Below are 26001 nucleotides of genomic sequence, written 5' to 3'. Positions count from 1 at the left end.
TATATATTAATATATATATATATATATAAGTGAGAAAAGTAAGATAACCAGTGAGAAAGCAAAAAACAGATGTGGTATTGACTAATCAGAATACAGTGTTTCTGAAAACAGCTAATCAGAAGATTGCTTGAAACAAGATACAGCTAATAGGAGAGGAAATATAGGTAGCCTTTTGGCTTGTAACAAGTACACAACATGAATTATTAATAAATAGAGTTATAATGGGCAATCTCCAAACGTCCGTAACTCGGCAGACCGTGGTCTGATTTTAATTTCCTCTCTACCACTGAATAGCTTATTTTCTGATCTTACTTTGCTATATAACTTTGTATACTTTGTAGAAAGTAATGTTTAAAAACGGTCCTGTTTTAACCCACCACGGAAGCTTTTGGTAGAAAGTAAAAAGAGTCCCACCGCCTATAAAATATAGTTGAATATGATTAAAAACGAGAATTCAATTTTGGCAATAAAAATTTAAAGAGTTGAATTACAAGATATATACGAGAGTAGTGCTACTGATAATAGTAATAAAGTATATATACAGTCAAATTCAGATAAATCAAGATAGCCCGAACACATGATTAACTTGAACAGATTGGTTTGGTCCGTTCCCACACAATGATAAATTGCTTTAGATAACTCAACCTCAACTTCGTTAGCTCAAACAGTTTTTTTCTCAATGGCTACCAAGATGGTTGTTATCGCTTCCGAATGTCACTTCATTTCAAACCATAGAAGTAAACCTCAACTTCAAGTAGTTCTTAGGTGTCGTTATTACTATTGTCGGCTAAGTATTTCCGCCAACAGCTTTTCTAAAAAATCAAATTTTACCAACAATCCGCTTAGTGATCGCCCGTCGAAAGCAAGGAAAAGTAATGTAACCTTCGAAAAAACTTAAATATAGATCGCCAAAATTGACCACGGCTAAAACGCCCAAAAGAAAAAAATCATTCTATTCTGAGCATCTCAAAAGCGATCAAGTTTTGCAAATTTTAAATCTGAAAACGTTCTGACAGTCACATCACCTAAAACAACAAACAAGTCTCAAGGGATAAAAAAAATCCCCATACATTCTGATAAAAACTTTTTAACTTTATATTAGAAGCTTTTTAACTTCCATTAAGCCATCTATGCTTTTGATTTGTAAAGTGTTTGTATATGTAACTGTAGCCACTAATAACTAGATGGACTTGTGACAGTGCTCTAATAACTTGAACGCTCTGATAACTCTAATACCTTTGCTTGGTCCCGTGAAGTTTGATTTATTTGAGTTTGTCTGTATATACAGAGTACCAAGCGGTACAAGTGTACAGTTTCATAATGGTGGTCAGCAAGTGAGTATAATCAAGACTTCACAAACACTGCATCTCATTTTTCCAAGATGACTAATCTAACTGCAGTTGAAGTGAAGTATTACCATGTAAAGATTTATTTAACAAGGTATATTTCAAAACAGCTCGTACAATGTTGCAATGGTAAGAGTATGTTCAACTTTGCTTTACATCATCAACATATTTGCTTTATTCGATAAATATGCTGATTGCAAGTTGAAAATTATGTTTATAGATACAGGAGAGAGTACGGAAAGTCAGTCTTAGCTCTGCAAACTTTGCACTGGGTGGAAATGTTCCTTCAGCGACATGCACTTTCACTCAAAGAAGGAAGTTGTATCTGTTTCCAGGTTTTGAAAATCGCTAACTTTCTGGAAGGTTTTGAAAGGTACTACAAACCCGCATATATTGCATATCCCTAAAACATCGATATTAGTTTGTTGACTTGAGTCTAACATGATCTGTCAAGCTGAGTTTGTAATCAAAAAAATATAGGTGGACTAAACTCCAAAAGATTGGTGTTATAACCTGCCATTACTGATTATCATGTATTTAACATTTGCTAAGAGCTGATTGGTTGATGGGAACAGACTCTTTGTTTGAAAGATTATCACTACTGATAAGTTTATCATGCTCATGATTAATTAGTAGTTAGTAGATTATCAAATGACCTTCTCTGATGACATAGTACCCTAATCTGTACTACATGATTATATGCCAAATCCAACTCAGTTTTTTGGGATCATCTTACAAGTTAGCCGATCCTACGCATCAACATGTGTTATTACTTACCTTTCTTGTTTATTATTACTAATGTTTTTTTATCCTTATGTATAAATATATGTGTTTGTTTTTTGCTTGTATTTCCTGTTACAACAAACAGATTTTGGGAATGAAAAAACTGCTTAGCAATGGTATTGGACTCAGAATCTCAATTTTGCAGACTCACGCAATATCAACCATGTCATATGACCCACTTGCCATACTATGGAATAACTGTACTAATACTTGTTACACCTGTCAATCTATAATGGCACTTGGTTAAAACATGCACACTTCATCCAGCACTTTTGAACTGCTAAAAACGTGTCAGGCTTGTTCAAGATGCTATAAATATCTAGCACATATCTTTATAACATATATACATAGCATGTAAATATAGCATGTGTATATCATGTATTTATAGCATGTATATATAACTTGAACTCATAAAACTCATACCAAACACAGAAACAGGGATTCTTCTGGTAAGGCTGTTTGGTCAGACTGTTAGCAATATGATTATCATTGATAACAGGCAGCTTTGCATAGTTGTTCAGCAATATATTCCATGCTTAAGGTGGTAAATTTGATTAGACTCATTAATTGATAACAGTATAGGGTAAAACTCTGTGACTACATGTTCGTTTCGTGCCTCAGCAATCACAATACTGTTGAGTCAGCATTACGACTACCATGGATAACTATAGGATAGGGTAAGCAAACCATTTTTTACTTTGTATGTACATACATACTGTGAAACCTCTATTTGAATGCCATTGCAGTATCTTTTTTAACTTTTTGACTTTAGTGGTCTTTTATCTGGTTTGACATTCAAATAAAGGATTACATTTTGATTTCCCTGGGAGAAATTTGAAAAAATATATTTAATCACTTATTGGCAAATTGATGCCTATGTTGTCTATATTTTGCACTCTCTTTTTGGGAGAATTGACATCAATACTGTAGGCTTTAGACATTTCGCTAAAACGCTTTTCATATACAATGGAACATCGGTTCGTCAACGTAATTCATTTCAGAAAGTTGTTTAAATACTGGATTTTTTGAAAACGGAGCTGTTCGAGAACGAAAGCAACTTTTTCTGATTAGAATAAATGCATATAAAATTTAATTTGTTCGAAGTCAAGAAATCTACTTCGGCAGAGTTTTTTTAATTTCACACCATAAACTGTATACCATAAATAAAACAGGTAGATATAGTTTGAGTTTAGTTTTAATAAAACATTTTCCACCTATGATAATAACAAGGGAAACTAAAATAAACATATCCTACGAGTATGTTCTGCTTTTAAAACAAAGAAAACATTAAAGGTTTAGGTACAACACCAAAAATTGCAGAAATTGATAATAATCAGCAAAGTTGCAACAAGTTAGGTACATCAAAAGTTGTGAAAGAAATATAAACGCCGTTGACACGTTCACTTCACATATTTGAAAGAGAATACTCTTCAAAAACAGTTAAGGGTAACTCAACTGCAGCAGCGGTATGTTTAGCAAACCTGTTTCGCAAATGAGACATTGTCCCAGATGCTTCCTACCTTTTTGTAAAGAATTCATGAAGCATAAGTCGCTTCCCCACACTGTTTGCAGAGCTGTTCCCAATGTGCGTGCTCCGGTTTGAATGAAAGCCAAATTTATGGTCGAGATCCGAGACAAGAACATCTCAAATTCTTTAGGTAAAAAACTTAGTTAGACAAGAACCAAAGCGTTTGAAAACCAAAATTCTACTGCACATCGAAGTATTGGACCTAAATAAACAAGGCCCTACTTTGATTATAAACTATTAGTTTGCTACAGTTATTGATCATTTTGATGGAGGTGCTTTCAAACTTTCTAAGAAAAACTGTAAAACTCTGCAGTTAAGAAACGGGCACCGCATATTAAAGTTTAACAATGGTTTAATGTTTCAAAGTTAGAATGCGCTGAATCTATTGCTGCTATCAAATTGTGAGGTGTTTCTGAAACGTATGCTCATCAATCGTGAAAATTTTAAAGCCTCAGAGTGAGATTTAAAACCAAATAGCAGATGGATTGAAAAACAATGGATATGATTTACACTTTAATGACATTGGAACAGAGTGTAGCTCTAATGACTAAAAGGATCAATCTTTTCAGGCTCACAGTTACTAAGGTAATGGCAAACTCTACAGTAACAACAAACGAATTAATTGCGATTGTTTTAACCAAGTCCTCATTGATACAATTTTTAGACACATTGCTATTTATAACTTATTATTATGGGTTTGTAAAGATTAAGCTATGTCAAAGTGAGTGTCAAATAGAGGTGGAGTTCAATCAAAGGGTTGGCGGTATTTTTCAATATTTTTTAGTGGCGATTTAAGAGAAGTGGCTTTCAAATATAAGTGGCGTTTAAGTAGAGACTTCATGGTATATGTAACTATACATATTTGTCAAAGTTGGGCGTTCTTGTACATGTCCAGCAATAGCTATTAACATTATGAATAAAATATATCATTGCAGAAAATGTGATCTCGGTACCTCTCATTCGCCAGTACGATTCCCTACCAATTTAGCTACATGAGCTTGATAGATTTGCTAGGCGCTAAATGTCACTATATGGGAGCAAATATTCTATGCTTTCTGTCACAACAAAAGTCATGATAAGCCTTAGCTCTTATTAGTAAATTTACTCAAAATATCGATGGGCAATATGCCAGGCTAATAACCATTGGCAAGTACCTCTCTTTACCTCGCATTGTTTATAACCTGATTTATAATACACATGCAACTTCGGGTAGCACTAGTCTATATATATTTCTCAAAGTATGTAGATATGTGTAGTTGCACCGATAGCAATTAAAATTTTAGAATAAAGAATCTGTATCACAAAAGATTTGGATCTCAGACCCTCTGGTTTGCCAGTCTCGTGTTTTACAAATTCTGTACAAAAGCTTGGGGACTTCATTAGCAAAATATGTTGCCATATGGGAGCAAGAGCAAATACGCTACTGCATTCCGTCACGACACAAAGCTATGGCTTAACACCACGATAAGTGGTAGCTTTTAATCATTAGCTTAATCAAATTATCCATTGGCAATGTGCTAGGCTAGTAGCAAGTGGTAGACAACTCTCACTACCTCTCCTTGTTTATGCGCTGATTTTTAATACCTGGGCAAGGTTTAGCGAAGAGAGTGAATATATATATATATATATATATATATATATATATATATATATATATATATATATATATATATATATATATATATATATATATATATATATATATATATATATATATATATATATATATATATAAGCAGCATAATCATGTCACAGGTGTTGTGTATAGAAGTCTATGTGATGAGTATAGTCTTAATAAACCACAACACTGGTGGGAAGCTCCTGGTAAGGTCAATGAAAAGGACCGCGCTAAGATCTTCTGGGACTTCTAAATCCGAACTGACAAGCATGTCCTAGCAAACCAACCAGATATAGTGGTGGTAGACAAGGAAAACAAGAGGGCTACTATAATAGATATAGCAGTACCCAATAACTACAATATAGCCAGCAAAGAAAAGGTAGAGAAATATCTCCCTCTTAGAGAAGAACTTGAAAAATGCTGGAATGTAAGAACAACTGTAATCCCAGTAGTCATTGGGGCGCTGGGCGCAATAACACCAGCGCATAAAATGTGGCTTGCCCAAATACCAACAACAATCAACTCAGGTGAGTTGCAGAAAAGTGCGCTATTGGAAACAGCTAAGATCTTGAGGCGAGTGCTCAAACTCTCAGGTCTCTGGTAGGAGACCCGAGTTAGAGCAGAATTTACCACCCATACATGGTATCTTGGGTGAGGAAACAATTTTTTTATATATACCCATGTTTCTAGAGTTAGGAGTAAAATAAATATATACCAGTTGGGAGGTTCCGAAATATAAGGGATTATGAGTAAACGCAAATATATAAGGGTAAGCCTCCTACATGGTGTAATTTATTCATATGGTAGATATATATATATATATATATATATTTGTTTACCTCCTAATTATTATATATTTTTATGGAAATTTTAGGAGAATATATTATCATACACTATATATTCATCAACTTATCATTCTTTATATACTTGTACATAGATTTTAGAAAAACTGTCAAAATTTGGACATTGTGTAGATGGTTATTGCAAGTTACATATCACTTTGAAGGTAAAATAATTCATACCTCAATGAGTACGCCAAAATAATTATTACCAGTTAGGTGGTTGCTATAAATTACACATAAGTTAGAATGTTACAATTGTAACCTATGTATCAGAGCATGGCACAGCTTACATACCCTTTAGTAAGTTACCATAACTTTTATATCATTTAGGAGGTTGCTATAACTTGTCTTTGAGAGCCTGCTCAGGTTTAAATATCATTATGTTGCTAGAACTTATAGATCACTTAGGAGCTTGCTATAATTTGAATTTCTTAGTTGGTAGCTATTATTTTTATATCAGTTAAGAGGCTGCTATAAATTATATATTAATTAGAAGGCTGCTATTTATATATCATTTAGGAAGTTGCAATAACCTATATATTATTGCAGATGTTGCTATGGATTACATATAGTTTAGGATGTTGCTATCACTCATAGATCACCTACGAGTTTGCTATAATTTGAATTTCACATAGTGGGTAGCTATTACTTGTATATCAGTTAGGAGGCTGCATGAATGAGGCTATGAATTATATATTAACTAGGAGGCTTCTGCTATTTATATACCATGCTTGATACCAAAAAACTCAATTAGTCAAGTACCATAGAATGGTTGTTGCTTAGTTGCCAAATGGAGTAAATTTATTCAGACATCAAGTTTAATACAATTTAACAAAAGTGTCAACAACATAGAGACCCTGCTGCCAGTTTAATTTTGCAGCTTTCTTGAGAAAGTTGTGGGCTCGGGCGTAAGTCATCACTATAATTTTCAAACACCAAATTTTTTTAATAATATACAACTCGGACAATGTTGGTAGTTTGCCTAAATCTTCCAATCATGGCTTTTTGAACTCTCCAATTTTTTTTAGGCTGCATAACTTTCTGCTCATTAAACTAAACGAATAATGTAATTCATTATTTATAAATATGTTTAATGTTATAGTTTCTGATTTAGTTACATATCGCTGCTGCACTGTATACAACAATTTAAACAAGTTAGTTGGAAACAATGCATAGACACAACTCAGTTTCTGTGATTGTTAAAATGAAACACACACATTTTTTCCTTGCTATGCATATTATCTACAGTAATAATATGAGTTACTTGCACAACATACTTAGTTACTCAATCTAACATACAATAACAGCAATGTCTTTCTATTCGTCTTAATTCGTCTATTTGTCTATTCGCCTCCACGATTAGCGACTCTGTATTGGCCGTTAGGCTTCCTTTGTTCAGTCACGTATATGTCTGGTGAAGATCGCCAACCTTAGATATTTGTTAGTGGTAAGCACCATGAAGAGGTTTCGTGTGCCAGTCAATTTCCTCGTCATCAGGGTGTAGATCCGGTGTAGGAGCAGCCGATTGAAATTCAGCTAGCAACTTATCTGAGGTAGCCATGGAGGCTGCATATGCTTTGATGCTATGCTCCTCCTCTTTCACTGTCTGCTGTACATTTTTGAGTCCCCTACCGCCATCTTTTCTATCGAGATACAATCTAGCAGTATCGGATTTTGGATGAAGTGCTCCATGCATTGTCAGCAGTTTACGAGTTGCTATACATGTATTTGTTTCTTTGATGGCTTCCTCAGTCCACTTTATTATGCTTGCTGGATATCTTATTACTGGCAGTGCGTAGGTATTTTTTGCCATGACCTGGTTCTTGGCATTGAGCTGGCTTCGTAAGACCTGCCGAAGGCGTTTCTTGTATTCGGTAATGGCTTTGTGATGTACCCGGCTTCGTGGTTGATGTTGCTTTGCATAATCCCCAAGTACTTGTACCCTTCCTCTATATCTTTGATGGTACCATTTGGCATTCTTAGGCCATCTGTGAGCATAGAATAGCCTTTCTTAAGAATTAGCCTTCTACATTTTTTCAATACCGAAGGTCATTCCGATGTCCTTGCTGTAAACCTGAGTGAGGTGTATTAACGAATAAATGTCCCTTTCTTTGTTAGCGTACAGCTTGATGTCATCCACGTAGAAGAGGTGGTTTATCTTAGTGCCACTCTTAAACTGGTACCCATATTGAGTCTCCTCTAGCAGAGGGTTTAGGCATATGCAGAATAGCAGCGGTGATAACTTCACGTCACCTTCGGCGTCACCTTGATAGATGCCTCGCTTAATTTTTACACTCGCCAGCTTTTTGCCATTAGCCTCCAGTTCCGTCTTCCATTTGGTCATTGACATCTTGATGAATGCCACAAGGGCAGGGTGAACATTGTACATACTGAGGCACTCAAGTATCCAACTATGTGAAATTGAGTCATAGGCCTTTTTGTAGTCAATCCAAGCCATGGCAAGATTGGTATGCCTTCTCATGCTGTCTTGACAGACCGTCCGATCCACCAGTAACTGATGTTTGGCTCCTCGGGTGTTGCGCCCAATTCCTTTCTGAGCACTGGTCATATAGTGACTCATGTGCTCATCCAGTTTGTCTGCAACTATTCTTGAGAACAGTTTCCAGGTGGTGGGCAAGCAGGTTATTGGTCAAGAGTTTTTGGGAACCGGCCCCTGCTTTGGATCTTTAATTAGAAGTACAGTTCGTCCTTTGGTCAGCCTTTCTGGATGGTCACCTTGTTCTATTAGGCATTCCATCTGCTTAGCCATTCTAATGTGAAGTGATGTCAATTTCTTTAACCAGAATGCTTGAATCATGTCATGGCCAGGTGCTGCCCAGTTCTTCATATGCTGCACTCTGCACTTGATGTCCTCTTCGCTGATGGTAAATCCCTGCTGAGCCACAGTATGTTGATGGCTCTCTTTAAGCCTCTTCAGCCAATTTGCAGTGGTGTTATGAGTTGTCTCTTTTTCCCAGATGTCCTTCCAGAACTTTGAAGTGCTAGATTGGGGAGGCTCAGACATTGGCCTCTGCAGTTCACCTTTGAACTGGGAATACACTCTAGATGGATTATTAATAAACAGTTTGTTCATTCTCTTTGGTGTACCGCTTCAGTCGTGCCGAGAGTACTACTAGCTGCTGTTTGGCAGATTCTAGAGCTTCTATTGTGGCTTCCCTTTTTGGACGCTCCAAACTGTGGTTAGATCTCTCACTGAGCATACTAACTTTCTTGTGGAAGTCCTCGATCTTATTTTGTAGCCTCAGCTACCAGGATGGAATTGCTTGAAGCCTCGTTGGCAGTTGCTTAATACCCATATCCTCCAAGATGACGGTTGCTGTACTGTCTGTATTAGTCTCACTGATTGATCCAGTAAAGATCGACTCCAGTGCCAAGTTAATGTCTTCTAACAGCTTCTTAGGTATGGCCTTGCTAACTCTTCATAGGGGTTTCCTTCTTCCATAATCATTGGTATCTTGTTGATGATATTTTCCGCAAGCTCTTTCACCTTTAGGTCAAGGTCCAAGTGCATGTTTTCTTCAACCCGTGAGTCAACACATGATAATGTGTTGACTCACATATACATGATCAACACATACACATGATCAACACATGATCATGTGTATGCATGTGACAATGTGTGTTGATATGCGCTCCTCATTGGTCGAGGTTAGTTGGGTGAATTTTTCCCTAATTTCATCTACCTCAAGTTCTGATCTGAGGTGCCGCTTGATTATGTTACTCCTCTGAGCTACAAGTTGCTTAGCGGTTAGTGGCAATTCAGGGCGCATGTTTATCCACAGTTCACGCATCCTTCCCATGTAGCCCCACTTTTGAGGTTCACTGGTAAAGTAGCACTGCATGAGGTCTGTGTTATCGGTCCGAGTGTTATCGGCCCGAGTCCATTTCACCCGTTTTGAACCAGTAGCCCATTTTTCGCTGCCTTGTACTGGTTCAGCTACAGGCAGCACAGACCTTGTTTCACCGGGCGACGTCCGAGCCGGCATGGCTTTGGTTATTGCACTCATTATAGAGGTTGTAGACATTATACAAGCAAGGGTCTTGTCTAAGGACCACCGGAAAAGTGCAGTTGTTGGGGGGTTTGAACCGAGGACCTAATGATCACGATCCCGATGCCTTACCAACTGCGCTATCTGTCCTATATATATAAATACATATATATATATATATATTTATATACGGGACAGATGGTGCAGTTGGTAAGGTATTGGGACAGTGATCATTGGGTCCTAGGTTCAAACCCCAACAATTGCATCTTTATGGCAGGTCCTTAGGCAAGACCCTTGCCTGTATATTGTCTACAACCTCTATATAGAGTGCAATAACCAAATCCATGCTTGCTTGGATGTTGCCTGACCAAACAAGGTCTGCACTGCCTGTAGTTGAACCAGGACAAGGCAGTGACAAATGGGCTACTGGTTCAAAACGGTTGAGTGCTCAAACTCCCAGGTCTCTAGTAGGAGACCCGAGTTAGAGCAAAAATTACCACTCAAATGGGTTAACTGGGAGGAAACAATTTTTATAGATCTATATATAATACATAATATATATACAATAATACAATAATATATAACAATAATATATACAATAATACATAATATATATACAATAATACATAATATATAATACATAATATATATACATGTAAATGAATATGTATATATTTGTACATGTATATATGCATGTACATATGTATATATATTTGTGTTTATATTTATGTAAAAATATATATATAAATATATATTATGTTTTGCTCCTATATATGATATTATTTTTATGCTAAACAATATATCACCAATCTTTAATAACTAGACAAACTTAGCTTTTTTACCATGTTCATCAGTCAGTTTTGACTAAATCTTTCTTACAGACTTAAAAATAGTTGAAATACTACATTTTTGTAAAGACTAAAGATCTACAACATTTTTTGAGTCGCTCTTTTACGATTTTCATTAGCTAATAAGGTGATGTATGACAAAGCCTATGTGATTATGAATACAGTGTTATTATCTTGGGATCAAATTTGGTATATAGACCGCAATCAGATGGGTGCGAGCAGTTGATAAGGTGCTTATTGGTATAAAAGAGTTTCATTAAGTACCGATTTTAAGCTTGGAAAGGCTTGAGATTTTTTTTATCTTCTACAAAGATGATCACGACAAAAATCCAAAACTGTTTTTATTGAAGGCAATCTTTTTTAATACGTGCAAAAAGTGATTTGTGAGTTTCTAATCAGATAAATCATGGCACATATATATATATATATATATACGGAGAACTAAAGTTCTAAGACTGCCAATTGTCCCTTATGCTGAAATTTTTTAACTCTTTGTATATTAACATAGTCTACAGTCACCATATCTTATTAACTTTAGTTTTTCTTATAAGCAAAAGCTAAGTAGCTACCGATAATGATGATCCATTATTGGGAACAAAGGTTTTGTTACAGCAAAAGAAGCCTGTGAACTAAAGCAATCACTGCCAAACAATGAATTCATATCAGTGTCATCATATATACTAAACACGTTCACAACAGCAGAATCCGTTCGAGTTTGTGGAAACAAACTAGGTTAGCTGTGTGTTAGTCACAAATGTAAAATTGTGGTTAGGTTTGAGATAATTATGCTTATTGGTTACTACATTCCCTAGGACATAAACGTTAAGGCAAGCATAAAATTTCACACCATTTGTACGATCATTGGGTTATTGTTAACATCTTTTAGAATGTTTCAGATACAGGGACATGTAAAAGCTGTCATTATTTATTATAAGATCTGGGCTATAGTAAAGAGAACGCATGTCAGAATAAGATATAAACTTCCTGTCAACTATCAAAGTTATGGTAGATTGCTTAAAACGTGCTGTAATGGAAATAGATAATGGCGCACATTTACATTTTGCATGGTAGCAGATGTGATATTCTGCATCTCACGCTTCTTAAAAAGATTTAAAGAACTATTAGGACATCAAATTGAATCATGGGTCAATGTTTCATTTTACCGATTATCGAGGATAGATTCTACCTTGTACACATTAGAGATTTATTCACAGATCAAGTCAGTCTAATTCTTCAAGTCATTTCACATGGTTGCATCTTTTTAATTGACTGACCACTAAAAATTCCAATTTGATACCAGACATTGCTGGACACAAAAAATGTGTCGCCTCAGCTTATCTTCTCAACTTTGACTTAATCTGGTTTTACATCAAACCAATTATATTGTGTATAAAATACCTACAACATGCTGTGGTCAGACATCTACACTCCGACTGTTAGATCACCTTGATCAATATATACTATAGCCAGACTCCAACACTCATGCTTTTGACTGAAGTCTCCTTCAGTAGCAATACAATTCTAACTCTGCAGTGTAGTTTCCCAAGTGTGAGTTCAAAAAGTGTTTTGCAAGTCATCAAGTCATTAAAAGCACTATAAAAACGCTCACCTCCATTATTTTATTGTTAAAAGATGCTGACCTGAAGATTAAAGCACATTGACCTCTTGACCTTCTCCTAAGACCTTTGAGCAAACGCACTCAAAGGGACCTGCAGTTTTCCATTTCTATTATGCCAAGCCTACAACTCTCACTATTCTTGTTTATATTAATCTTCTAAAATATTCTCCTCCTCATTGCCTTTGTGTATTTTAAGCATTCTTGTAAAACATGTTTTTATTTCTTTATTTTACTTTCGTAAGTAAATTAGCGATTCAGTTGACAATATATTTTTTTTGTTTTCTATTAACTTCCTAGACTGATTTGAACATATAGGCGAAATATGAATATACAAAAGTGTTTCTTTTCAAAGCGTTTACTTTTGATAGATTGAAAAAACACCAACCATCAATGAAAAGCCATGGATTGCGAACTTGTTGAGGCAATACTGAATTTAATCTGATATGAACTGAGTCATATATATATGATATAGTCAGAGTAGTGAATTGCATACAGATTATTTACATCATGCAGTCAGCGTAAAAATGTTTCTCTCTGTAGCTATATTAGCATATTGAACAATGCAAATGTAGTGGAGTTCTAATCAATGGGAGTTATGTCCTTTCTTCTGTAAACTGTGTTTTACAAATCGTGTGCAAATTTATAGCTGATAGTATGAAGTGAAAACCAATTCAACTGTAATGCAATTATGTAAAAAATAGATATGTAAAAAATATCTCACTGGTTTAAACCGACTTCAATATTAAATATACAAAAAATTTGGTTCTGCCCTTTCTTCCTCACGTGAGCTAGTAGTAATCAACACCAGAAATGAGATGATAAGGTAACATAGTAAAGATTCTGTCATTAGTTGTTGAAGTATTTTGGTCATTATATAACGATTGGCCTGATATGTACATTTTCAAATCCAACTATGGCGGTATGTTACAGATTTTATTTGCTTTTATCTTCGGTCGTTCAGCAGTTTGTACAAATATTGTTTGGTGTAGCGAAATATGTTTTATCTTTTAGGAGTATATAAAAAGAAATTGAGCCATACTAACTTTATTTCTAAAAACGAATTACCTAAATAGTGAGACAAGCAAGCATGCATTTACATGTATATCATGTTAGGTAACTATTTGTGTTGGTAAGCATAATAATATTAATAATATATACCTTGTACTAAGACACAGTATGAAAATGCAGTTTCAATAATAATAAAAAAGCTGACAGGGAAATTCCACAATCATATCCCTTATGATACCTTTATTAACAAGAATGAGCATAAATAATAAAAATGCTCAGTGATGGTTCTTTTTAGGGAACCGTACTATTACTAATCAATGGAATATATCTAATAATATCAGCGTACAGCTATCACTAGCTTGCCGTGATCAACATTATAAATGAGTGTAATAAATATAATCGTTCATACCTTTATTAAAAAATTTTCTACACTGAAAATGTAGTGAGTAATCATGAACTTCAATATCTTTGTAAATTATAGTTTTTAGCTCGCAAACTAATATTACCAAATATTCCAAGTTTACTTAGAATGGTAACACATTATTTTTGCTTTCACAGTTGATCTTGTACATGAAGCTTACTGCACCATTAAAATATATAATTAATTATTATTATCGGTTGGTAATGAGCTGACAACTCATGTAGTTCTGCCAACTAAGTTGTTGTATCATAGTAGCTGGTAAAAAAAACTTCTTCTGTATTTTTGTTTGTTGACCAATTTTCAAACTTTTTTCTTTAGAAAATTTATAATATTATGTTATAATGCTAAGTTCAAGTCCATAATAATTTGTAACACAGATTACTACAAAAATCAAAGATTTGTTCTAGACATGTTTGAGAAGTTGGCATGTAGGCTGTATTAAACATTATGTAACATTCAAAAACACTATAACATGATTGTTTGTTTTATTTTACATTGATTCAAGATATAAAATATTATAGAAAAGTATGTGGCATCGAGTATGTGCATATGCACAAAAACATGGATATTCGAAGCGCAGTTCCCGAGATTCCTTCTGTTTATCATGTATACTAATTTGTAATTAGTATTGAGTCTGTTTATGAGCCCTTGGTAAGAGAGCTGTGCATTTTTAAAATTTGCTTTGGAATTGTTAAGATATTTCATTGTACTTCTAATTTTTCTTCTTATTTTATGCTAACATTTGATAATGAATATTTAGGTTAAATATCTACTCTACTGGTGTTTGCTGCTTCCATAGTTAAACTAAGGTATGAGGTCAACTTCCATAATATATTTACTGTTTCTTGATATCACTAAGAATTTCACTGAAACATTTTTGGTTGCTGAATACCTTTTTATCAGCATGATGATAATTTTTCTACTCTACATTTAAAATATGTGTTTTCTTGTTTAATAATATTGCTGGTATAACCATAAAAAGTAACCTTAATGAGTATCAGCACCTTTAATACTCTTCATCCATAGTACGCCATCACCTACATTGTACTTTTTATCAATAGCCTTTTGCGGTTTTGTCTTACGATGTCAACAATAAAACTAATTAAAATCGTACGGCAAGAGTTCACTGTAAATTATCAGATTGGTAAATTATCAACTACATTTGTCACTAACAACTACATTTAACATTATATAGATGTTTTATGTAATAGGAAGAAAAAAATCACATAAATTCTTCACATGATCTGGAAATAATGTTGTAAGAGGTATACATTATAGGAGTGCCTACTGTAGTTTTTTTTTCTTTTCTGTTTTATGACATTTGCTGTGGCTTACCACCCACTTTTGCTGTTTTACCAATTGTCATGGTTTTATGAGCACATTTAGAGATATTTATTGAAAAAATAAGAAACTTTGTATTGTTGACCAAATTTTCTAGGGTTACTGACACACATTGACTAGAACGGCCAGAGTCTTTAATGGGTAGCAAAAATGAATTTTGATGGATTTCATATTTACAAATGAAGTTTCATGGCTCTAAAATTGTCCATGACCAATGCTGTGCAATGGAACAAAACAACAAGAAGGTTTAAGAACATGTGTCATATTGCTGTCTATTATATTGTGTTATATACATGTGTGTTCGATGTTTTATTTTATTGTTTAAAAGCTGGTTTGAAATTTTTAATGAGTTATAAACAGGAGGAATCAAATGTGAAGTATTAAATAGACTGATATTTGTTATTGCTGAATTCATAAGGTTTAATATTGCTAACTTTCCTTAGGCCATAATAGCCTTCAGTATTGCACATTTTTAAAACCATGAATTAGACCTAATTTTGCAGATTTTTCCAAAACATTGCTTTGTTATCAAAGAAGCATTTTTACAGGTTAATTTTTTAGTTGTCAAAGTATTAATTAAAAACACTATAACACTATACACTATAACATAAATCGTTATTTTGTGTCTGTATTATCTGCTTAAAGTCAAAGCCTCACTTCATTCTCTTAGCATAAAATTACAAAGTGGCAAATTGGATAAAATTGGCTAGAATTGGCTAAATGAGCACACGAGAAAATAATTGTTTAAAAAATCCAAAACAATCTTGGTTTATTTCATCTCATGAAGAAAGAATTTTTTTACTCTTTGGTCTTTCACAGCATGGTAATTGTTATTAAAAATTTATAATAAAAAATGCAAATTAATAGACTAAAAATTGTCGAAGCTATAAGAAGAGCTTTAGCAAAATATAGATTATATTGTAAAAAGTGTGATATTGATAATCCAGCTTAATTATTGGTGTAGATTGATACTGCCTGTTTATTACTTCATAGTACTAAGTATATTGCCAAATAAAACAAAAAAAGCTTTTGTACTATTAAACTAGTGTGTATGGGATAACCAACAGTGTTTATTACTGTTGTGTTAGGCCAATGAATTATATGGGAATTCCTGTACATCTAGCCATTGGCAAGTAGCCAATCACATCCAAATGCAAAATCTATCACAGTGCGGCCATTGAAGTGATTGTTGTCAGTTACTGCTTAATCAGCGACGACTGAAGTAGTGCCAATACTTACATGCGTGTTAAACATAGTATGGCATTTGTCTGCTACCAATCCTTTAATGAAGCAGGCATATAAGGAATATAAGTCAGCTCTTCTGAGCTGTCCTAGTAATTTATAGATCTTTTGTTACGTAACAGCTTCGCTCCGTCCATTTTTCAATAAATCATGAAAAGTTTAAGTAAAATCAAGTTGTTATTATGGAAAGGTCTATGGGGAGTTTAGTCATTGGCTAACTCACTGAATGCTTGGCTTCATAACTAGTTGCAGGAATTGTCAGCACATGTACTTTTTAGTCGTCTAGATTTAAGCAATGTTCCTTAGTGGCTAGTTTGCAAACAAACGTTCTGTGGTTCTGCAATCAACATAATTGGTGCTGAACTGCATCAATTGGTGTGTGATTTATCTTTTTTCTTTTGATAAACGATGATATTTATTTAATATTTTTCTTAGCTCACTATAAAGTAACTTTTACGTCAACATATCATTTGTTTCAGCAGCATGCATGTTTATATAAGATGTAAATTAGGTGTTTCAATGATATAAAAGCTTTCATTTATTTGTTTTATAAAAATAGCTTGTAAACTTTGAAGTATTTTGTGTAAGCATAGCATATGCAATGGTAATCATTAGCATATATGAGACCACATAATTAAATATAATTAATTGCAAAGCCAAGTTGATGCAGTTAAGCAATCAATGATTTCATCAGTATGTCGGTATTTTGCTACTGATCCTCAGTAAGTCTGGGTGATAGTGTTTGTCACTGACAAGTTAAAGTTGTAGAGCTAAAATACTTCCGAGATAATGTTCTTATAACAGCGTCAAACTTCAATTGTTTAAAGTACTTTGACAAAAGTCATAGTACAAAGTACTATGACTTTATTTATTAGGAGGGAATCAAAGATAACAATCTTTGATGTAATTTTCGGTAACACAATCAAAGATGAAATTATATTTTATGTACTCAGTACATACTTTATGTACTGTATTTTATGTAACTATGAGCATATTTAGAAATATTCAACAAAAGTTTGAGACTTTGTGATCATTACACAAATTGCCAAGATATAGTGACACACTTTGACAAGGACAGCCAAGGTTCAAAGGCTAAAATACTATTATAAAAACATTTTACTATGCTCCTTGGCGTATGGTGTTACCGACTACATACACAACTTGTTAGAAGTTTTATTGTGCATTTTGTGGCCAAGCTATTGTTCAAGCGTGTTTATGTCATGTTTCAATATTTAGGCTTCAGGATAAATCATGTCAAACAAGTCTATGATTTGTACAATAGGATGTCCGTAATAAAGTTGTTTCATGTGAAACTATAATATTTTGATTCAAATGTTATGTACATTGTTGTTCTTGCTTGTGAATGATTGATAATTTCATATGGATTAAATGGCGCAAAAGTTCAGTAAATTGTAACTCTTGTTAGCTCCCGCTATTTTAGCCGATTATAATTATTCTTATTTCGTACTGATTGTTTGTAGATTTTTTTCTGATAACTGCAGGCATATGTTGTTCTATTCGTGTGCTATACTGATGATTGCTAGTAATTGTCCTATTGTTAACTTTTGAGCGGTTTGGCAAACAATGACTATTATCTTATAAAGGTGGTTTTATATATTATACTGTTAGGTTTTGTATGACCACAATGTACTAATCGCATTCTTAACTTTGTGATCAATAATATATTTGTCGGTAAGTATTGATATGTTAAAATCTGCCTAACATCTGTAACTGTGTTATACGTGTGTAGATGTCATTCAGGCTTGCAAAAATTCAGATGTATGCATAAAACTAGTAATTTTCTAGAATGAATTGTTTTTTGACAATGTTTACGATATGTAGATTTGCAAATGTTGAAACAGGAAATCTGATTGATATTCTTAGATTGCAACATAGGGAGTAGTTACCATTAGGAGTAAATATTTTTTCATTCAGTTTCTACATTTTGCCAGGTAGCGAGTAAAGGTCTGATATAATATCTAAAGAGAGGAGCAGTGGATTCCCAGCCATGTCATAATCGATCTCTTCAGTCAAATGTCCATTATTAGGTTTTTTTTTATTTCATATAGGCGTTTGTACATCACAACTGGTCCGACTCCCTTTTCATTCTTCTTTAGTACAAACAAAAAATGAGATTACAAAGTCCAACAATTTTTTGGTTATTTTCATGAGAATGATGAGTATTGTGAAATTGACTTCAACCTGTGCTGCCTACTGCAAAACTTTTAACCTGTCGTTACCACCTTGTGCTTGCGATCTGTCAAATTGGGTATCCTAAACATGTATCATTGCTACTTATTCTTAAAATGTATTACATTGGCTTGTAGTCTATCCGGCATTAAAATTATTCTTGAAAACATGATGAGACAGTAATGCAATGAAAATATTAACCAATTAATAATTAAAATAAGTAACCTTGGTCTCGATGCATTAGTCAAAGACACTGTGAATATTGAGGACAATGCTGTGGTACAAGAGGTTAGTAATGGAGTTGTCCAACCTTCATGTTCATGTTTAATAAACAAAGAATGTTACCAAAGACGATAACCCCAAAATGATTCACTCATAACCAACATACTGAAATGGCAAAACATGGCCTCAAAATTACTGATTTGTGTGTTTAAATGTACATAATATGCCTACGCAGTTTGCAAAAAAAATCATGTTTGTTTAAACATTATTGGTCAAGAACACCTACTAAAGTCCAAAATAAGTTTTTGGTAAACTCACATAGAAACAAACTTTGACATTGTTAACTTATTTTGCTTCAAAATAGTTTTTTATTGACAGAAAGTTTTATGAGTTTCAGATAGCAAATGTATTATGTAATAATACAGAAAAATTGAAAATTTTTGCAAACCTAAAAAATGCACTAAACTCAATCCAAGATTTGGTTTAAGAAAAATTATCTTCATGTTCTAAAATTACCTAAACTATATTGAAAAAAATGTTATGAAGATTGATTTAGCTTGTGGCTGATTGAGTATTCTGTGTGAATTGACTGCCATTGGGTGTAAGTAAGCTGTAAATGTTGTTTGCTCCAGCAGGTTTTGTGATTGAGATCATAATTATTCTTTCTGTGTACCTATTGTTCTTAAGATGTTTTTTGTCTAATAACTGAAGGAGTATACCTTTCTATTTATTTACAGAAATTGATTGAATTTGAAAATTGCTCGTCGCCCTCATTTATAGTCTGCTTACATGTTGTTTACGAGTCAAAATCTTTCATCTTTTATTGGTCAGACAACTCCTGTGCCCCTTGCATATGTCCAAAATTCATCCCTTGACTTAAAAAAAAGATTGGAATTGTTAATGTAAGTATTTTAATTTTTTCGGTTTTTGTTAGTTGCAAGCTATACTGCTTTTTGTCAATAAAAAAATCCTATATTGGTCAGGTAACTCAAATGATTGATTTATGGGCGATATGTTTTTCTTGACTTTTAAAATAAATTATCCTCGACTCATTGTTATGTTTATTTGATTTTTGCTGATTCTTTGTTATGCTAGTAGTAGCTGCTACACATTAACCCCGTATTTTTCTCTGTAATATTAGCGTGGCTCGTGTATGACCATAGTTTAGTAATTGTGTTCTTTATTTCTCAGCTAATGAGGTTCTTGGTGGTCAAGGAGGATTTAAAATATATTTAGAATTGTTCGCACTTTTTTTTCCATGTTTGTGAAAGTCATTCAGACTTGCAACAATCCAGCTATTTACATAGCACTGAGTTGTTTTGGGATTTTAAAGCACTTTGACAATTTTTGATCTGTAGCTCCACAAAAGGTGAAATAGGCCATATCATTGACATTTTACTGAAAATATATTACAAGTAGTTTGTTTTACAGAATTGTTATTGTTTCATTCATAGTTGTTTATTTTTGTAGTGCATAAAAGTCAGATGCAGCATCTAAGAAAGAGAACATTACATTCCTGACAATGTGATACTTAGTCTCTCCAATCAATGGTAATTCATTAGGTACATTTTTGGACTCATATTTAGAGCTTTATTGGTAACGGTTGTTCTTACATTTTCCAATATTCTATTGCCATTCTTCCATTCTTCAATCTATTCCATTCTTTTCATTCTTTCTACTTTGTAAAAAGGTAAAGTTTAACGCAAAATGGCCCAACCAAAATTGCTTCTCATTGCTCTAGTATTGATTATCAGTTTCTTCCTGTTGGATTAGTTTGATAGAAAATTGTTGCATAAAAATAAAAAATTGTCCGTAAAACCGGTCAATCTTTATTGTTTTTAATCCTTCCTAACATTTATTGATTGCATCACTTATGCATTCAGTAAGTCATTAAGTGCAGTACTGATTAAATGTACATAAGTCATCTGTCTTTATAACTGCTTACTGATATCACCTGTTTCAAAGGTGAGAACTGTAAGAACAGTGTTGTGCATAATATTGTTGCATTTTATTCCTGATTGTAATTGATAATTTAGGTACATGTTACTTTTGGTGCATAATAATGTAAAATCGGAACAACTATACAGTTTTTTTTTATTTTGAAATGTTATTTGAAAGTTTTTTCATACAGTAAAACAGGATTAATTTGTGTTTATTTATTTTGCTTGATATAAAGCCGGGCATGAAAAAGTTAAAACTCAATACCTTATAACATTGTTTATTATTTTTACCTACCTGTAGCAACAAACCAATATTTTTGTAAAAAAGTTCTAGTTTGATAACCCAGCTAATGTCATACTGTAAATCTATACCATCTGATTGTTATTTCATTGTACCAGATAATGCCTAAAAACAAAAAATATTGGACTACTAAAGTAATTTTCATAGGACAACCAAATTAGTTTATTGATGCTGTAATTGGCCAATGAGCTATATGGTAGGTCATGTACATCTACCCAATAGGAAGTGGCAAATCACCATCAAGTGTAAAAGCTATCAGAGTGCGGCATGACATGAAGTGGTTATTGTCAGTTACTTCTTAAAAATGAATGACTGGAGTAATGCCTAAACTTCTGAACATGTTAAACATAGTAGGTAGTTTGTTTGCTAAAGAACTTCTCATGAAGGAGACAGGACAAGAATGTAAGTCAGCTTTCCTGGTTATCTTTTCATATTACCACTTTTTATTTAACAACCAAGCTCTATCTAGTTTTCGTCTATTTATGAGAAGTCTGTTAGTCAAGTCGTTGTTATGGAAAAGTGGGTGAAAATTCAAGCCGTTGAATAGCTCACTAAATACTTGGGTTCATTACTTGCTGCTTGACTCGTGAACATTTTCCCCTTTGATTTTCGACTACCTTCAAATACTGTTTTCAACAGAGCATAGTTTGAAATCAGTAGCTCAGTTGTTCTGGTGTCAAAATCACTTAGAACCAGTATCAAGACTTTGGTGTGTTATTTATCATTTTATTTTGGCAACGATGGTATTTATTTGTATTCGTTTGTAAATTTACTATAAAGTGACTTTAGCATCAATATCTCACATGTTTCAGCAACATATGAATTTATATTTAAATTAGAAGTTTTAAGACATACAAGCAATCAGTTAGTTTGCATAGCCTTAGTTTGTAGCTTATGGCATACTTTGTGTACGATGCAATGTCAATAAGATAAAATATCTAGAATAATAAGCTCGTATAAGCAAGATAATTTGTGTAACTCTTACTTGGCTAGGTTTGTACATGTCATCCAGCTGTGGGTGTAAACATGATAATGACTGATAGAAACTTTAGAGCAAAGCAACAAAATGTTGACAAGTTCACACTGAAGAATGTGACACTTGTTCTTCAAACTGTTGCTGTTTATTATTTTTTAGAGCTGCTTTGTCATCTGTATTGAGTAAAAACAAGACTACTGAAGAGTTAAACAAGAATGTTGCTTAATACTTATTATTGCTGATTTCATAGCATTTACCATTGCATGCTTTCAGGAAGGTAATATAAATCATTTTGTTATGTGCATTCTCAAAGCAATAATAAAGCCTAACTTTTAAGGACCTTTTCAAAATATTGCTTGATGATCGAAGAACTATTATTCCAGAGGTTAATTTTTTGATTCGGCTAAGAAATAAGTTATGAGAACTATTATTACTACATTTTAATTACTTTAAAGGACACCTAGTCTCGTATCCAGCCTTTGGACCTTAACTTAATTTCTCTCAAGACAAATTTTGGTGTCAGTCAACTGAGCACAGTTTGTCCCAACAATAAAATTGGTTACTAAAGCAAGCTGAGACAGTTAAGCAGTAAATGTTTATTCAGTCTTGTGAATAGACACAGGAAGTAAAATATTTCGTAATCATATATTCTTTTTAAATCATTGTTCTACTGTTCAGTAGGGAGTTTGAAATATAGTAGCCAACCCACAAACAAGTTTAAGTTCCATGGATAAAAACAAGAGCATTTTGAAGTTAACGATCTTATCAAACACAACGTATCAAACCCAATTCTTTCAGAGTATTTATGACTATATTTATTAATAGGCAGCAAAAGTAACACTTTTTTATATGATTTCCAACAGCTCAAGGAAAAATCACAATGTATTTTGACACTTGTCTCTATCCGGTTATGATTTCTAGTTTACATTTCATTTGCATTGGTAGTAGTCCACTGGCACTGCAATGGCCATGTTGACAGGCCTCTCAACGAGATGAGAAGTTTTCTATGGGCTCTTTTCTTTCTAAGCTTTGTGTTCAATGCTTGCTACTTCATTTACTGAAATTATTGGGTGCTAGACTACTGTTTTAACCTTTAAGCATTTTTGGCTAGTTGAAGATTTGGGTGTGATTGGCGGCTAGAGTGTCTTTTCTGTTCTTCTTCAGTTTATCAACTGTTGTTCAGCATCAGCAGGCTCCTACTTCATTCTCCAAAAACTAATTAACTAATTTTTTCCATTATAACCAACATAGTTCATCACTAGTCTGTTTGGCCAATTAAATCTTTTAGGGTCCTGTACATTTAGCCATGATAAAGTAGCCAGTAATTTTAAAATACAAAGGCTATCACAGGGCAACATGATGTAAATGATTATTGTCAGTTGCTGCCTAATCAGCAATGCCAGGAGTACTGCCTCGACTTCTACACATGTTAAACATAGTACACGGTTTGTTTGATACTAATCATCTTGGCATGGCAAAAATGTAAGTCAGCTTTTCAGAGCTTCTCTAGTAGTTTATAGATATTATCTTACTTTTAGCTCCTCAACTCGATAAATTTAGTTTTTAAACAAATTATGAAAAGTCTGTATGAGATCAAGTCATCCTAATAAAAAAGTTGTTATGGGAAAGTCTGTGAAAGATCGAGCAAATAAATAACTCAATGCATACTTGGGTTAATATCTGGTTGCAGGACTCTTCAGTATGTCCACCTCTGAATGACATGTACTTTCGAGACTCGTTTAGAAATGGTTTAGTTTGAAAACAGCAGCACAGTTTTATGCAGTCCACCCCTAGATTTTGGTGGGTTGTTTATCATTTTATTCTGGCAGCAATGATACCGATTGCTACTTGCCTTTTATCTTACTATACAGTAACTCATATGTCAACATCTCAGTGGTTTCAGCTCTATATATATATATATATATATATATATATATATATATATATATATATATATATATATATATATATATATATATATATATATATATATATATATATATATATATATATATATATATATATATATATATATATATATATATATATATGTTTCTGTATGTAAATCAGGTGATTTAATGACATACAGGCAATGAGTTATTTTACATAATAAATGTCTCCGTGGCATGCCACATATCTGAGTAAAATGAATGGGGTCTAGACGACTTGCTAAATATTCTGAATGTATGGCTAGTCACGACTTGAGAGTGCCACTGGTGACTTAAGTCTTTTTTTGTTGCAGTTTTTTGTTTCATCCACTGTTCAGCAACACACCAATTTTCTGTGTTCTCAATCGACTAATTAATTAGCCAATTGGCTCAAAAATAGTTCCGATTTTTAAAATTCTTTAACTTAATCATAAATATAAGCCTGAAATATGTTGATTACATGGACAAGTATGATTTATACGGCTTCATAAACAAACATAATGGGAATTTTGTTGCGTGTCTGCACAGGAGAGCTTATTTTGGCTGACATATGCATATACACACCGGTAAGCGCTAACGTGTGCGCACTCGCACACAGCCACTACAATTATTTGTCAACAAGTCTTTCCTGAGTTGATATTAAGATTAAGTAAATGTGGCGCCTTATAAACGATGACGTAACTACTTGTGTTAGTTTTAAACCTATATCTGTTTTACAAATTAAATACTACTAAAAACACTCGTAAAAAATCAATTCATACATTTTAAAGAGTATAATTAATCAATTTTCTTTGTTATTTACTTTGCAGTAGTTTTCATTTTTGAATTAAATAAAAAATTGCCATTCCCACAATTGTCAAGTTTATCAACGATTGATTTCCAAATGTTAGTTTTCTACTGGGTGTCTTTGCAACTTTTGAGTGTTGTTTTATACAGGAATGAATGTACCTCTATTAAATTGATGAACAAATTAGTGTTCATTTTGCTAATCTGGAGCTATTGCTCAACATCAAATTGCAGGGTGAATACGGTTTTCATTTTGATGCTGTTTCAATTGTAACAAAATTGCAAAACTTTGTTGCTGCATGTTGGTAAACATTGACTCAAATAAACTATCAGCTAAATCACTAAAATTCTGGTTGCAAAAGCCTAGCAATGATGTTTAATATCAATTAGCTGGGCAAATTCCAGTGCAGATTGCCACCATGCAGCACGAAATCGCATTACATATTGTCTAATGCAGGGGTGTCAAACTCAAATTCACAGTGGGCCAAAATCAAGCAGAGAAGTAAAGTCACGGGCCAAAGTCAATATTTATTGAAAAATTAACTGCAACTGATATGTAATGTTTAACCTTTTCATATGGCAACAAACTTTAGTTTTGCTTAAACACAGAATTTGGAACAACCAAAGCTTTATATTACAAAAATGTGAGAAATTAAATTTGAAATAAAAGACACGGTGAAATCCATTTCATATTTAAATAAATAAAGTAGTATGTCTCTCCCCTTATCCTTTCCAGTTCCTTTTTCAAGTAAATCTTTTTCAAAGCCAACAACAGAACCAAAAATAATAATGTCATTCGATAAAAATCCAACATTTCAACTATTGACAGACCATGCCTTGCAGTAGAAAAAGTGCATAAGAAACAGATATATTCAAGCTTTTATTACAGCCACGCTAGTTCCGCACACAAGACAAACAGGTTTGTCCTTTATAGTCGTGAACAAATAATTTGCCTCCCACCTGTCTTGGAAGGTCCTGTTGTCTATCTTTCGTTTGACCATTTTTGTGGAGGGTGAAATTATTAATTTGTCCGATGCGACCGGGGCATGGATG

Source organism: Watersipora subatra, chromosome 6 (assembly GCF_963576615.1).
Source record: "Watersipora subatra chromosome 6, tzWatSuba1.1, whole genome shotgun sequence".
In the NCBI taxonomy this organism is placed as follows: domain Eukaryota; kingdom Metazoa; phylum Bryozoa; class Gymnolaemata; order Cheilostomatida; family Watersiporidae; genus Watersipora; species Watersipora subatra.
This window is presented reverse-complemented; position numbering follows the sequence as displayed.